Genomic DNA, 14,268 nt, shown 5'->3' on the forward strand with positions numbered 1-14,268 from the left:
ACAATTGCAAAAAAAGTAAAATATTCCAATTTTGTGCATTGGGGTCGCTCTCATGGGAGGATGAAAGCTAAATAAAGGGAACTGAGAAAAGAAGAAAAAGGAGGAAGAAGAACTGAGGCCGTGACTAAGGGAGACAGCGGATGTACTTGGGTGGTTGAGAAATTTCCCATCTGGTTGGAGGGGAGAGTTTAGGGAAGAATGAGAGAGCTTTCTTCGCTCTAGTGATACCCAGAGGGCGCCCTCGTCCCAGGTCTTGCCTCTGGCTCTTCGCCCCACCTTATTAGCCTCAGAGGTGGAAGCGGCGAGGAGGAGGAGGAGGAAGAAGAAGCGAAGGAGGAGGAGAGGAGGTGGAGTGCTGTAGGAGGTTGCCCATTATGCTTCAGTGGGGCTCGGGGAAGGAGGGGCTCCCTGTGTAAGGTACAGCGGGCCGGGGGAAAGGATAACTCTGGAAACAGAGGCAGCAGCGGCAGCACCAGCAACACCCTTGCCACCGGGTAGTGGGTTCTCGGGAGCTGCGCTGTTGGAAAGAGTTTCGGACGCATCCTGCGCCCATAAAGCCAACGTGTTTGCCCCAGGTAATGGGCTTCCTTCCTCTCGCTGCCTGGGGGGGGAGCGGGGGAAGGGAGGAAAGAGTGGGCTTTGCTTTCGTGGAAAAAAAAGTGAAAGTGGGAGTTGGTAGCCGCAGCCGAGGGTGGTGCTGGGGTACTACCGGGCTTTCTGGACGCTCTCGGGGTAGCGTAGTCCTGGCCTTTTGTCCGATGCACAGTGCAACCTGAGACTCACTTTCAGGCTGCTTCTCCAAGTGCACTTTCTAGTGTCTTCCGCTTAAAACCTATTTTATAGCTGAAATGGTGAAGCACTTTGAAAGGCTTTAGCTGGTGCGACTTGTCTAGGAGATGGTGTATTTTCTCTAATCTTTCGTTCTTCCCCTGTCCCTCTCATCAGTTAACAAGCAACTAGCTAGTAAGCGTCTGCTATGTGACAGGCACATCGCTAGGCGCTGGAGTCTGAGATATGATAAAGAAGCGCCCCCTCCACCCAACCATGGAAGTGTGTGCTACGAGGTTACTTGTAGAGACATGGATTTTTCCATAGAAAAGCTTGTCCAACCCAGTTTCTCACTGGATGGTTTCAAAACCTGCCTAATTTCTTGTACCACTGGCTGTCACTTTGGCTGAGACTGCTCAAACTGGCAGCCAACTCAGAAGCAAAGGAGGGAAGAAAAGCAAGAAAAATGAAATTTGTATTCTCTTACCTGGAACTAGCTTTTGAAGATCTGTTGTAGTAGATGTCGTCTACCAATGCTTCACGTGGGGTTCAGGTGACCCTGGGTACTAAGGTGGTACCAGTGAATCACAGGAACGTCTAGGTCCTACCAAGCAAGAAAAGCTTGGAGTCAAACTTTATGTGGACCTGGCCAGCCAAATTCAGAGTCTCATCACTAGATGGGCTGGCCACAGGATCATAATTTTGTTTTTAGCTTCCCTTGAAGACATTAAAAGTCATAGAAGATTTGAGATCTGTGTCAGTGGAGTGAGCATCTACACCAAGGAAATCTCAGGTTGTTGGAAGTGTTCAGGTGGAAATTATCTGATTCTACATTGTCTTACTCTTTACACGGTAGGTGCATTCTCTCTGATAGCACAGCTGCTTGCTCTCTCTGTCTCTCCCTCCTCTCTCTCTCTCTCTCTCTCTCTCTCTCTCTCTCTCTCTCTCTCTCTCTCTCTCTCTCTCTCTCTCTCTCTCTCTCCCCCTCCCTCATTCCCTCCCTACCTCTCTCTCTCTCTCTCTCTCTCTCGCACATTCTACCTTACAGAATTTGGCTTCATGGCATTCATGTTTGTTTCTCTACTTATTTCCCAGCTGTTGCTCATGTGAAACGCTGATACACTCAATTAGCGTTGGCATCGTATGTCAAAAGGAGGAAATGCCAAGTAGAAACCTTAAATCTACATACACCCTGCTAGGGTTTGGATAAAGCTCAACACAGCTGCTATTTTTTCTTTTAAACTGTGAGTGATCTTATCAGCTTGTTAGGGAATAAACTTAAATGATTGGAAATAACTTTTGATTTTAAAAAGTCCATGGTATGTTAAAATAAATCCACAAAACACTTTTTCTTAAGAGCACACCTTGTGAGTGGCTGCAATTTCTGACACGTACCTTGATGTCTCTACCTCTTCTCCCTTCCCTTGTCTTTTTTGAGCTGTGCATAAAATCAGGTTTGTTTAAAGAAATAGAAGAGATTAGTGGTTTTTTAAAACTAGTGTTAATTGCCCAGGCAGTTTCAGACTAGCTCCCTAAATAAGGATTTAAGCCACATGTTTCATTTCAGTCAAATGGCAAAATCAAGCTTATGTGGCCATTTCAGTTATTCTTTTTTTTTTTGAGGGAGGAAAGCAGGGCAATTGGGATTAAGTGACTTGCTCAAGGTCACACAGCTAGTAAGTGTGTCAAGTGTCTGAGGCCAAATTTGAACTCAGGTGCTCCTGTCTCCAGGGCCGGTGCTCTACTAACTGCGCCACTTAGCTGCCCCCATTTCAGTTATTCTTAATAGATTTTTAAAAAAATGTTCCAAATGGGACATCCTTGGAAGTTTTAGTTCCTCTTAAATATTAAAGTAATATGTTTTTTCTCATTTCAAGGTTAAAAGTATTTCTCTGTTAAATGGTAAATGAATGTTTTTTCAAATTCTGTTCACATATTTTTTATTAGAAAGGTGATTTTTTTTCTTTTTTGGTAAATTTAAAAATTTATTTTAAACTTAAATACAAAATAATAAAAGAAAAAAAACAGCATTGCCATATACACAGCAGAACATGAGAGGATTCAATAAAAAACAATAAATTTCCCTTTCAAGAAAGCCTATATGATAAATACTACACATTATTTTCAAAGCTGTCCAAGTTTTTCTTTGCTTCCTTGTAGGTTTTCTTTTGTTCTCTGCTGTGCACTTTTTACTTGATTTCCCCCTTCTCTCCTGCCGTAAAGAAGGCTACAGTTAAGTGAGGATAACTATATCTATATCCACACATATACATACATATACATTACACATACATAGATATCTATAAACATATCCATACACACATCTACATACATATATACCTACATATACATATATATACACATATATACATATATATATGTATATATATATATATATGACTGTACAATGGTTATTTCCACTTGTCTTCTATTTCTCTAAAGGTGGACAACATCTTCCTTCTTAAGTCCAAGTCTTTCCATGTTTTTCTAAATCAGCCAGCTCATCATTTCCTACACTATAGCAATATTCTAACCCAATCACTTTCTATTTGATAGATTGAATATGAAAGTTTTCCCCCAATTTTCTGCATTCCTTCTAGTCTTGCCTGCTTAGGTTTTATTTATAAAGACAATTTTAATTAAAAATAATAAAACTCCTCCATTTTACACTTCAAAAATGATCTTACCTTATAATATAGTTTAAAGTCTGATATTCCTGAATCTGCTTCCCTAACATCTTTTTTCCTCCTGGTTTCTTTGAAGTTCCTGATCTTTTTTTTCTTTCAAATGATCTTTTTATTATTTTTTCTAATTCAGTAAAATTATTTTTTAGTCATTTAATTGGGATGACATTACACAAATAGATTAGTCAGGTAAAACTGTTGTTTTAAAAAATACATTGGCATTACCTAACCATGAACAATAAATATTACTTCAGTGATTTAGATCTGATTTTATTTGTATAAAAAGTGTTTTGTGTTTATGTTCATATCATTCTTGTCTCTGTTTTGACAGGTATACTCCCAGGTATTTTATACTGTCTAGTTCTTTTAAATGATCTAAAACTATATTGAATAATATGGCTGACACACAGCATAGTTTTCCTATTTTTCTCTTTTGATTAAATCTATTTTAGCTTTAACTTTGTCTGAGATCACGATTACTACTTCTGCTTTTTTACATAATAAATTCTACTCCTGACCTTTATTTTATTTTTGTGTGTCTCTTATTTTCATAGCATTTCCTGAAATATTACTAAATTCACATTTTTAATCTGCTGTCAGTTTCTATTTTATGGGTTTATTCATCCCATTCACATTTTAAAATTTAATCGTTTGTTGTATATTTTCCTCCTCCTTATTTTTCCTCACCGTATTCCTATCCCTCCTCTGCTTTACTTCTACCAGGAACCTTGCCCTACCCATCCCTCCAAGAGATCCTCCTTTATCCTCTCCCCCCATCCCTTTGCCCTCTTATTTCTTTCTGAATTTAGAAGACTTTTATACCCTTCTTGATATGTATACATATATATATACACACATTTATACATGTTTTTTTCTTTCTTTAACCCCATTCCTGATGAGAGTAAGGTTTTAGCACTACCTGCCCTTCCTCTACTAGCTTCTTCTGTATCAATTTTTCCTTTTATGCCTCATTTATATGAGATAATTGCTCCTTTTTATCTTTCCCTACACAGTTTTGTTTTGTTTTAGAATCACCCTATCATAATCAGCTCACCCAAGCCTTTCTTTCAAACTACCCAAATAAAAATCAGTCATAAAAGAACTAATAATATTTTCACATGTAAGAAGTAAATAATTTGACCCATCAAGTTCCTTATAATTGGTCCTTAATGTTTATCTCATATTTCTCCTGGATGTTATATGTTGAATTTTCCCTTAAGTTTTGCTATTTTTGTCACAAATACCTGAAAGTCTTTCAGTTCATTAAATGTCCTTTTTTTCATTTAGGATTATGCTTAACTTTGCTGGGTAAGTTACCCTTGGTCATAACCCCAGCTCTTTTGCTCTACATTATATAATATTCTGAGACTTAAGAGTCCTTCAATATAGTAGATGCTGGTTCTTGTGTAATCCTTAGCGTAGCTCCATGATATTTAAATTGTTTTATTTCTTGTTGCTTGCAATATTTTCTCCTTAACCTGGGAGCTTTGAAACTTGGCTCTGACACTCCTATAAGTTTCTCTCCTAGAATCTCTTTCAGGTGGTGATCAGATGATTTTTTTTTCTGTTTCTGCTTTGTCTTCTTGTTCTAGAACTTCAGGGCAATTTTCCTTGATAATTTCTTATAATATTGTATGTAGATTTTTTTTTATTGTACCTTTCAGGTGGTCTGGCTATTCTTATATTATTTCTCCTCAATCTGTTCTCTAGATCAATTGTTTTTTAATGCTGAGATGTTTCACATTCTCTTTTATTTTTTTCATTCTTTTCATTTTGTTTTATTATATCTTGGTGTCTTAGAATGTCATTAGCTTCCCTTTGACCAATTCTAGTTTTCAAGGAATTATTTTCTTCCTTAAGTTTTTGATTTCTCTTTTTCAAGTTGGTTGACTTTATTTTCATAATTTTATTGATTTTCTTAGATTACTCTTATATTTTTCCCTAATTTTTCCTTGATCTCTCTTATTTGATTTTTAAAGTCCTTTTAAAGTTCTTCCAAGAACTCTTTTTGTGCTTGAGACCATTTGATGTTTCTCATTGAAAAGGAGTGGCTTTTTTAGCTCCTTTATCTTCCTCTGAATATGAACCCGGATCTTCTGTATCCCCATAGTGACTCTCTATGAATGGGTTCTTTCTCCTTTGCTTGTTCATTTTTATTTATTTTTGTTTTATTTTGTTTTCAGCAGCTATCAGTATGATCAAGCCCAAGTCCTGAGACATGGGGAATAATGCCTCAAGCCTCAGGTCCTTCTTATTGTTATTTTCTGCAGTCTGTCCCAGGGCCCAACCCTGAGCTCTCTTCTCCATGCCTAAGCCACTGCTAGACCCTCCTCTCCCCCATCATGCACTACCATAAATGATCCTACTCCCTGTGGTCCCTCCATTGGCCCCAAACTACAGATGTCCTGTCTTTGCTGGAAGTGAAACCAGGGACTCTGCTCTCCTGCAAATGCTCACAGCCAGCAAGGTCCCCACCCCTCTGCTACTGCACTCATTAGGTGTGTGTCAGCTCCTTCTCCCTGAATCCACAGCCCGGGACAGTCTGGTCAGCACAGCTGTAGTTGGCGTCCCTCGATGGTGGAAGGTCCTTCAATCTTCAACTCAGATATCAGATGTTGATTCCACAGAGTTGGCCTGGAGGTATTTGCACTTCGCTCAGGCTGAACCTCTGCCCCAGGAGGTCAGGTCTTTCTTGGGGTCTTCTCAAGTTGTCTTAGGAGAGCAACCACTTAAATCTAACATTTATTTCTTTCTGCTGCTATATATTCCCTCTGAGGTGATGTTCTGTCTTTTTCTGTGGAGGAAATTTGGAAAGTTTTCTGTCCTATTCCGCCACCTCCCCAGAATCCTCTCTAGAAAGGTGATTTCTGAAAGAGATTTTATATTTCTTATGTAAAGTTTTGAAGCTTTTTTGCCTTTATTTCTTCTTCTTTTTGGCTTTTCCTTTTTAAAGGATTTTCATTTCACCTGCAATATGTTTGATCAATATGTCTTAAGTTTATCAGTTATAGGAATTTCCCAAGTCAGCAAGTCAAGTCAACAAGCATTTAAGCACCTTCCATGGTGCTAGGCATCTAGGCAGTACAATGGATAGAGCTTGGGACACAGAGTTAGGAAGACCTGAGTTCAAATTCTGCTTCAGACATTTACTAGTTGGACGGCTCAGGGGAAGTCATTTAACATCTCTCTGCCTCCATTTCCTCATCTGTAAAATGGGATAATAATAGCGCCTGCGCCACAGGATTGTCCTGACCATGTAAAGCTCTTTGGAATTCTTAAAGCACTATGTACTTGTTAGGTATTCTTATTACTATGTGCCAAGTATTGTGCTAAACACTGGGGATACAAGGGCGAAAATAGCCCCTGCTCTCCGGGAGCTCACAGTCTAATGGGGGAGACAGGAGACAAGGTACAGGATAAATTAATGACAATCTCAAAGAGAAGGCTCTAGCATTCAGGGGATGGGGGGGGGCTTCTTGAAGAAGGTGGGGCTTTGTAACAAAGGCTTGAAGGGAGCCAGCTAAAGGAGGCAGAAGGGAGAGGAGAGAGGATTACAGGCATGGCGGACGGCCAGTAAGAATGCTCAGAGTAAGGAGACACAGTTTTGTTTCAGGAAGAGCAGAGAGGTTAGGAGGGTAGAGTGCCTGGAGAGGAGTGAGGTGGGAGACCGGAGAGCGAGGAAGTGGGCGGATTATAAACAGCCTTAAAAGTCAAATAGAGAATTTCATATTTAAACCTAGGAGTAACAGGGAGCCACTAGCATAGGGTCCCAGAGTGGGCAGTGCCACCCCTAGGGGGCACTGGAACGATCCAGGGAGGTGGTATTAGCCTCTGGTGCAGTTGGGGGGCATTGAATAAAAATAAGGGGTTGGAGAAAGCATAAAGAAAGGAGAGAAGAAAATTTTGAAAAACCATTTGTACCTGTTTCATCTGTTGTATAACAGAGTTAAAGTCATAGTGATTCCATTATTTTCCAAATAAACACACAAAATGTAAACTATAACCCATCAGTGGTCAAGTCTGCTGACAAGTCTTAACGAGCAGGTGTTGGCAGGTGAGCGTGTCGTGTGTGTCACTTATGGTCAGGAAGTCCAGCACCCATTGGCAGGAATATGTATGCGATACTATATAGTTATGTGATGCAATATTGTGTCATCGGAATTTCAATGCAGTAAAAACCCACAAATTTACAATAAATTATTAAATTTAAGATGTCATTTAAAAAATTTTATATTTTTTTGAAATGATGCAAATTTCCAAAAAGAAAAAACATGAAAGGATTAAAGAAAATAGATTTCCAGGGGGGCTCTGATTAATTCTTTTTTAAAGGGAGCACTAGGGCAAATAAGTTTGGGAACCCTGTCTAGAGTTCACTGCATAGACGGGTGACACGGTCAGACCTATGCTTTAGGAAGATCAATTTGACAGCAGAGTGGATGGATTGGAGTAGGGAGAGACTTCAGATATGGAGACCAACCAGCAGACCATTACAATAGTCCAGGTGTGGAGTGATAAAGGCCTACATCAGGATGCTGACAGTGTCAGAAGGGAGAAGAAGGTATGTGCATATGAGAGATGTTATGAAATTAGAAACAACGAGACTTAGCCACTGATTGGATAAGGGACGCATGTGAGAGTGAGAAATTAAGGACGTCAACTAGGTGGCAAGTCTGGGTGACTGAATGATGGTGCCTCTGCCATGACAGAAAAATTAGAAGGGAGGGCCGGGGGACATAATGAGTTCAGTTTTGGACATGCTGAGTTTAAGATGTCTATAGGACATCCATTTTGAGATATTAAACAGGCAGTTGAAGATGGGAGACTGGAGGTCTCGAGATACATCAGAGCAGAACAAATACATCCAGGAGTCATCTGCTCAGAGATAACGATGGAAACCATGGAAGCTGATGAGATCGCCTTGTGAAACAGCACGGGGAATGATCAGTGCGAAGGCATAAAAAAATGGCAAGGGATCAAACATTGCCAGAGTCACAGCAAAAAGGCCGCTTCGTCTGGGCCATAGCGTGTGGGAAGGGAATAAAGGGTGAGGTAAACGGAAAAGCAGTTTGGAGTCAGGCGATGGCCTCGACAGAAATAGCGATGCTCAGAAGAGGGTTTAGTTTGGGGGGGGAGAGTCCTGTTTTGGGTGTGAATTTGAGATATCCCTGGGACATCCAATTTGGAGTGTCCAATAGGCAAGTGGTGGTGTGGGGATGTGGATCTAGGAGTCATCTGCATGACATGATAAAACCATGGATGCTGGTGAAGAACTTAGAGGATGCAAATAAATCGTGATTTGGAGCACATTTCTCCATTGAATGTGAGATAAGTCATTAGTAGGTTTGTGGGTTAGCTCACAAATGTCCATTTGGCCCATAATTTGGCTGAAATAATACAGATTCATAATTAAGAGGGTAGTAAAAAAATAGTGAATAACATTATTAAAAATGAGGCTGCTCAGAATTTAATAAAAATTCTGTTATTTGAACTGTCATAGAAAGACAGCCTGACCTAGTGAAGAGAAAGCAGGATTTTGTGAGAGGAAGACCCAGGTTCAGTTCCTGCCTTATACATATTAACTATGTGGCCCTGGACAAATCAGGTCACCTCTCAGTGCCCTCAGGCAACTCTCTAGGTGTACCGTATTTCACCGAATAATCGTCATAGATTTTTTTTTTTTTTTGCAAAAAAGGAGGAGGGGGGCGATCATTCTGTGAAGTTTTTTTTTTTTTTAATTTGTGCTGGTATTTAAAATTGTGCTTAAAAATCATTTATTACTAACCCATCTTCGGTGCAAGATTAGGATGTGCAGAATATTCGTGAAAATACGTTAAAATTGGAAAGATGCAAGTCTTACCGGATCAGATGACAGGACAGTTTCACCCTCCCGGCTGCTCCACTAAGCTCTTTATTGGGTTGCGCTAATACAGTTACTACGGCGGCTTCTAAACCAACCACGCGCCTGGCTTTCAGAAATAACCCATGATGCACGTGGGCTGAGAAGTCTAGGCTCCCGGCCCCGGATGCTCGAGAGATAAATGCGGACCCTATGCCACTATGCCCGCGGTAAATGCGTCGCTGCTCGGTTTGTCTTTCCAGCTGCATGACGGACAGAATTATACAACGCTGCCATTATGAAGCAATGTTTGGAAAAAGCAAACACAGGGCACGACGATTATGCGGTGAAATACGGTACGAATTGCAGGACATGGACATAGAGGGAGGGAATTGGCCAAACTAGTGAAATCGTGGGTTTGGACTTTAAAAAGGCTAGTGCATCAGCTGCATTATTTATTCGTTAATAATTTTTTGTGGCTTAACCTGGAAACCCAGCCACTGTTTATGCCGCCTAGGTGGTGAGCCCAGGATCGGGAAGACCCAAGCTTGAATCTTGCTTCCTCGGGCAGGTTGCTGGAGCCTTCCGTGCCTCGGTTTCCCTATCTGTTAAATGGGGTTAATCAGAGCCTCTGCCCCACGGGATCGTCGTCAGGATCGAGGGGCTTGAAGCACTGTTCAAAGTGTAAGGCCCTCGAGAAAGGCTGACGTCGAAGGTGGGAAAACGAGTCCAGGTCCTCGGCTCCGTCACCCCGGACCGGCCGTGCAGTGAGACGAGACTCCAGAACCACGGGGACGTTTGGCGCAGAAAGGATGCGCCTGCTGTTGACTCCTCAGCCTTGGGCGTTGGGCGTTGGGCATCTCGCCCCTGACTGAACGACTTCTTATGTGGCTAAAGACCTATTTAAAAACAGATTTATTCATTATTTATTTTTAGTCATGATGTTCGCTACGATGGGATTTGGCCCGTGCTGAGAGGAATTAAGAGGATGCAGCCATTCTTATCGACCACGTAAAATCCTAAAGGAGTGTGTGTTTCATGTGGGCGGTTGCTGCGTCTCCCGTTGGCCCCAGAGGAATGAGTGAATAGAATTCTACCGATGATGTATCATCAACTTTTAAAGGAAGGAAGGAAGGAAAAAAAGGAAGGAAGCAAGGAAGGGAGGGAGAAGAGTTGGTGGCATAGCCTGAAATTTGACCAAAATTTGGCCGCAGAAAACTATCTTGTAGAGATAGACTCTGCTATTTGTCCGGGAACAATAAACACACTCGTGTCTTTGGATACGTAATAGTTACTTTCAGTGTGGAATTCTAAGACCTTTTATCTTGTTGGTAGCTTTGGAAACAACTAACCATCCTTGGAATTTAATGAACTCGTATTAAATCCCTACTATAAACATAATTAGGTACTAGAAATGCCAAGATGAAAAAAGATATATTTCCTACACTCGAGGATCTTAAAATCTAATAAGGGTGATGTAAAATTTAATGAGATTTAATTCAACAAAGATTTAAGTGCCCAGTGTATATTGAGCATGGCGCTACCAGATATATAAGTAAGTATGATGTAAGGTGAAATGTGAGGAGGGGGATAGAGAGATCCAGATGAGTATTCTAGGGAGATCTGAGGAAGGAGGTGGAGGATGGCTAGCAATGCCCCCCACCCCCACGCTTTTCCATTCTCTGTAATTCTTGTCCGTCCCATCCCATCAATCTACCCTAGAGGATTGACCCAACACATTGGAACCTTCTGTTCCAGATCTGTTAGACCAGAGTGACTAGGGATATGCCCAGGGGAACCTGTTGTCCTGGCACTGTTCACTCTCACTCTGGCACTTCTTCCATGCCTTACAGTTCTCTGTCAGCCCCATGCCACAGACCCCTGCATCTATAGTACAACTGCTTCAGGCCCAGACCTTCATTTCCTCCACGGACAGTCTCTAAATATTTATTAAAGCACCAACTGCATGCCAGGAACTATCCTAAGCATTAGGGATACAAAGAAAGGGAAAAGACAGTCTCTGCTCTCCAGGATCTTAAGTCTAATGGGGGAGATAACGTACAAACAACTACATACAAACAAACTATACAGGATAAAAGTGGGGAAAAAATGCCAGAGGGAAGACACTGGAATTAAGTAGTCTTTAGCCAGCCTGCTATATTGTAAGGACATTGTAGGATACTGTGGTTGACGAACAAGACCACTGCCATATTTACTCACTTCTGTATCCCATTCTTCCTACAAGGAATTGAGTGCCTTTGGGGGGCACAGGGGCAAACCGGCCCTCTTCCAGACTGCACCTTCTTGGAAAGTTCTGAACTCTTCACCCCAACTGCTGGATCCAGAGACTTTCTCTACCAGGGGTGAGCTCTTCCTTCATCGGCCCCACCCTAATCCCTCCCTAGCATCAATCAGTCAAGAAATATTTACCAAGCACTTATGTTCCAGGCACTTTGCTAAGCCCTGGAGAGATAGGAAAAAGCAGAAACAGCCTCAGCCCTCTATTTCCTTCCCACTTCCTCTGTGCAGTGATATTCTAGGGTCTCTCTCAAAACATGGAAACAAGGTCACGCAGATTTCGTCCCCAGGTCTTCTTCCGGTGGAAACGCTCATTTCTAGGTTTATCGTGGATGCAGGTAGTTTCATAGAAATGCTTATTCAACACAGTTTCATTACCTTCTCTTTCCCATCCCCTTCAATTGCTAGTTAAGTCTGGGTTTTGACTAGATCTTTTATGTGACCATTTTATTTTCATGATCATATATTTGCTAGACGCTCTCTTTTATACTACTTATTTATAGGTAATTATTAATGCGATAGCCTACATATGCCTGCATCTCTAGTGCTCTTTGTGACACCCACACTTTTGTTTCCTTGGAGAGAGTGGTGATCTAGCAAGCCGCATGCTATCGCCCAAAGAATGTTACTATTAAAAATATAGGGGTTTTTTTTGGACGGGTAAAGTAACTTAGGATGGTTGAAAGTGCTGTGCAGCTGAGCAGATGTATTCTAGCCTACTTTCTTCCTCTTATTCAATTCTGGGCCTAGCTCTTTGTCCATCTGGTGTATTTTCCAGGTTGTGTGTGTTGGGGGAATCCCATCAGCCAATGTGTTGCCTATCCAACTTCATGTCATTGTGCAGACATTAGAGAGTCTTCTTCCAGCTGGGTTTCCCTTTATGAATGATGAGGCAGATCTCTTGAGGAGTCTTAATTCTAGCCGAGGACATCATGCAGTGTTCTGGGGCTGGAGGCAGTCAGCCAGAACCAGAGGCATCTGGAGGGCATCACCGTCTTTAGGGAATTCCTCATTCATTAGGACTCTGTGTTGGTGCTTCTCCCCCATGGTGGCCGGCACCTTGGGTGACTGTTTCTCCCTGCTTCTGTCTCGTTGACAGCCGGAACAATGCTCCCTTCTTGTTTGCTCCAGTCAAAGAATCTTCTATGACCTTAGCATGTATATGAAAGATACTTTGCTGGAGAAAAACTTCTAAGGTCACCTTTTATTCTTAAAAAGTCAAATACTTTTTTATAATCGAGAAAAAATAAATATAGTAGTCTCTCGTGAAAGCTCCACACCGGTGGTTTTCTGTCTATTCTACTATAAGGACACATTTTTAATATCAATTTTTGTGTGTCCCCTTCCCCTCATCACAAAGGACAGTTGCGATAAGGTACAAGTACAATGGAAATAGCATTGTCTCTGAAGTCAGAGGACCTGAATTCAAATTCTGCTCCTCATGTTTGTTACTTGTATGATCTTGGGCAATATTTGTTATTTGAATATCCCCGTGCCTCAGTTTCCCAATATATAGAATTGAGAAACCACAAAATGACAAAAAACTACGGTGAATTCAGTAACACTTTTCATCGAATTTGAATTTTGTTCATTGTAACACTCAAGTATTTTTCATTAAGCGCTTGCTATGTGCCAGGAATACAAAAATCATGTGTATCTATTTTAGGTTATTATACCGAGTCAGATAATGAAAAACATTATGCTACTTTGCCTTTCATAGATTGAAAGTCTGGGCAAAGTAATGAAAGTGTCAGCCTAAAATCCTGTTTAATATAGCTTCTTTCAGTATTTAGATAATTCACTTTCTTTTTTTAAAATTTAATTTAAGTAGCAGCTAGGTGGTATAGTGGATAGAGCACAAGCTAGGCTAATTGTGTGACTCTGGACAAGTCATTTAACCATGATTGCCTCAAAAAAAATTTTAATTATTTTTGTTACATTTTAAGTTTCATACTCTCTCCCTCCCTCCTTCCCCATCCCACACTAGAGAAGACAACCATTTGATACAGGTATGTGTGTGTATATATATATATATATATATATATATATATATATATATATGTATATATATATGTATATATGTATCTATGTATCTATGTATCTATGTGTATATATATATACACACACACATATATATATACACACACACATATATATATACAGACATATATTTATAGATAATTTTATATATCTGTATTTATAGATATACTTTTATATCTATATATTTATATCACTATATGTATGTATATATGTGCATATATATGTATCTATATGTGTATGTGTATGTATACATACACATACATATATCCACATGCCATACTATGCATGCTTCTATGCATCACTTATTTGTCTGGAGGTGGAGAGCATCTTTTGTCATAGGTCTTTTGTAGTTCATTTGATTATTTATAATATTCAGAATAACTTAGTTGTTCACAGTTATTCTTCAAACAACAACGTTGTTACTGTACACAATGTGATCTTGGTTCTGCTCATTTCACTCATCATTATTTCATGCAAGTCTTTCTGTGTTTTTCTAAAATCAACCATTACAGTAGTAATATTCCATCACAATCACATACCACAACTTGTTTAGTCATTCCCCAATTGGTGGGCATCCCCTCAGTTTCCAGTTCTTTGCCACCACAAAGAGAGCTGCTATAAATATTTTAGAACATATAGGTT

At 40.4% G+C, this 14,268-nt stretch overlaps 1 protein-coding gene across 6 annotated transcripts in view; it reads left to right on the forward strand.

The window, feature by feature from the left end:
- The first annotated feature begins 401 nt into the window (after positions 1–401).
- Positions 402–14,268, forward strand: part of GCNT1 (glucosaminyl (N-acetyl) transferase 1) — a 33,375-nt gene continuing 19,508 nt past the window's right edge. For 2 of the 6 annotated variants that reach the window (XM_036739373.1, XM_036739372.1), the window contains exons 1-2: positions 402–575; positions 1,481–1,620. The gene's annotated coding sequence lies outside the window, so the exon portion shown is untranslated. Of the gene's footprint in view, positions 576–1,480; positions 1,621–11,533; positions 11,652–14,268 lie in introns of all 6 variants that reach the window. The other 4 variants (XM_036739371.1, XM_036739375.1, XM_036739374.1 and 1 more) reach the window with 2 other exon arrangements.

The sequence above is a fragment of the Trichosurus vulpecula genome, chromosome 9, assembly GCF_011100635.1.
Source record: "Trichosurus vulpecula isolate mTriVul1 chromosome 9, mTriVul1.pri, whole genome shotgun sequence".
Classification (NCBI taxonomy): domain Eukaryota; kingdom Metazoa; phylum Chordata; class Mammalia; order Diprotodontia; family Phalangeridae; genus Trichosurus; species Trichosurus vulpecula.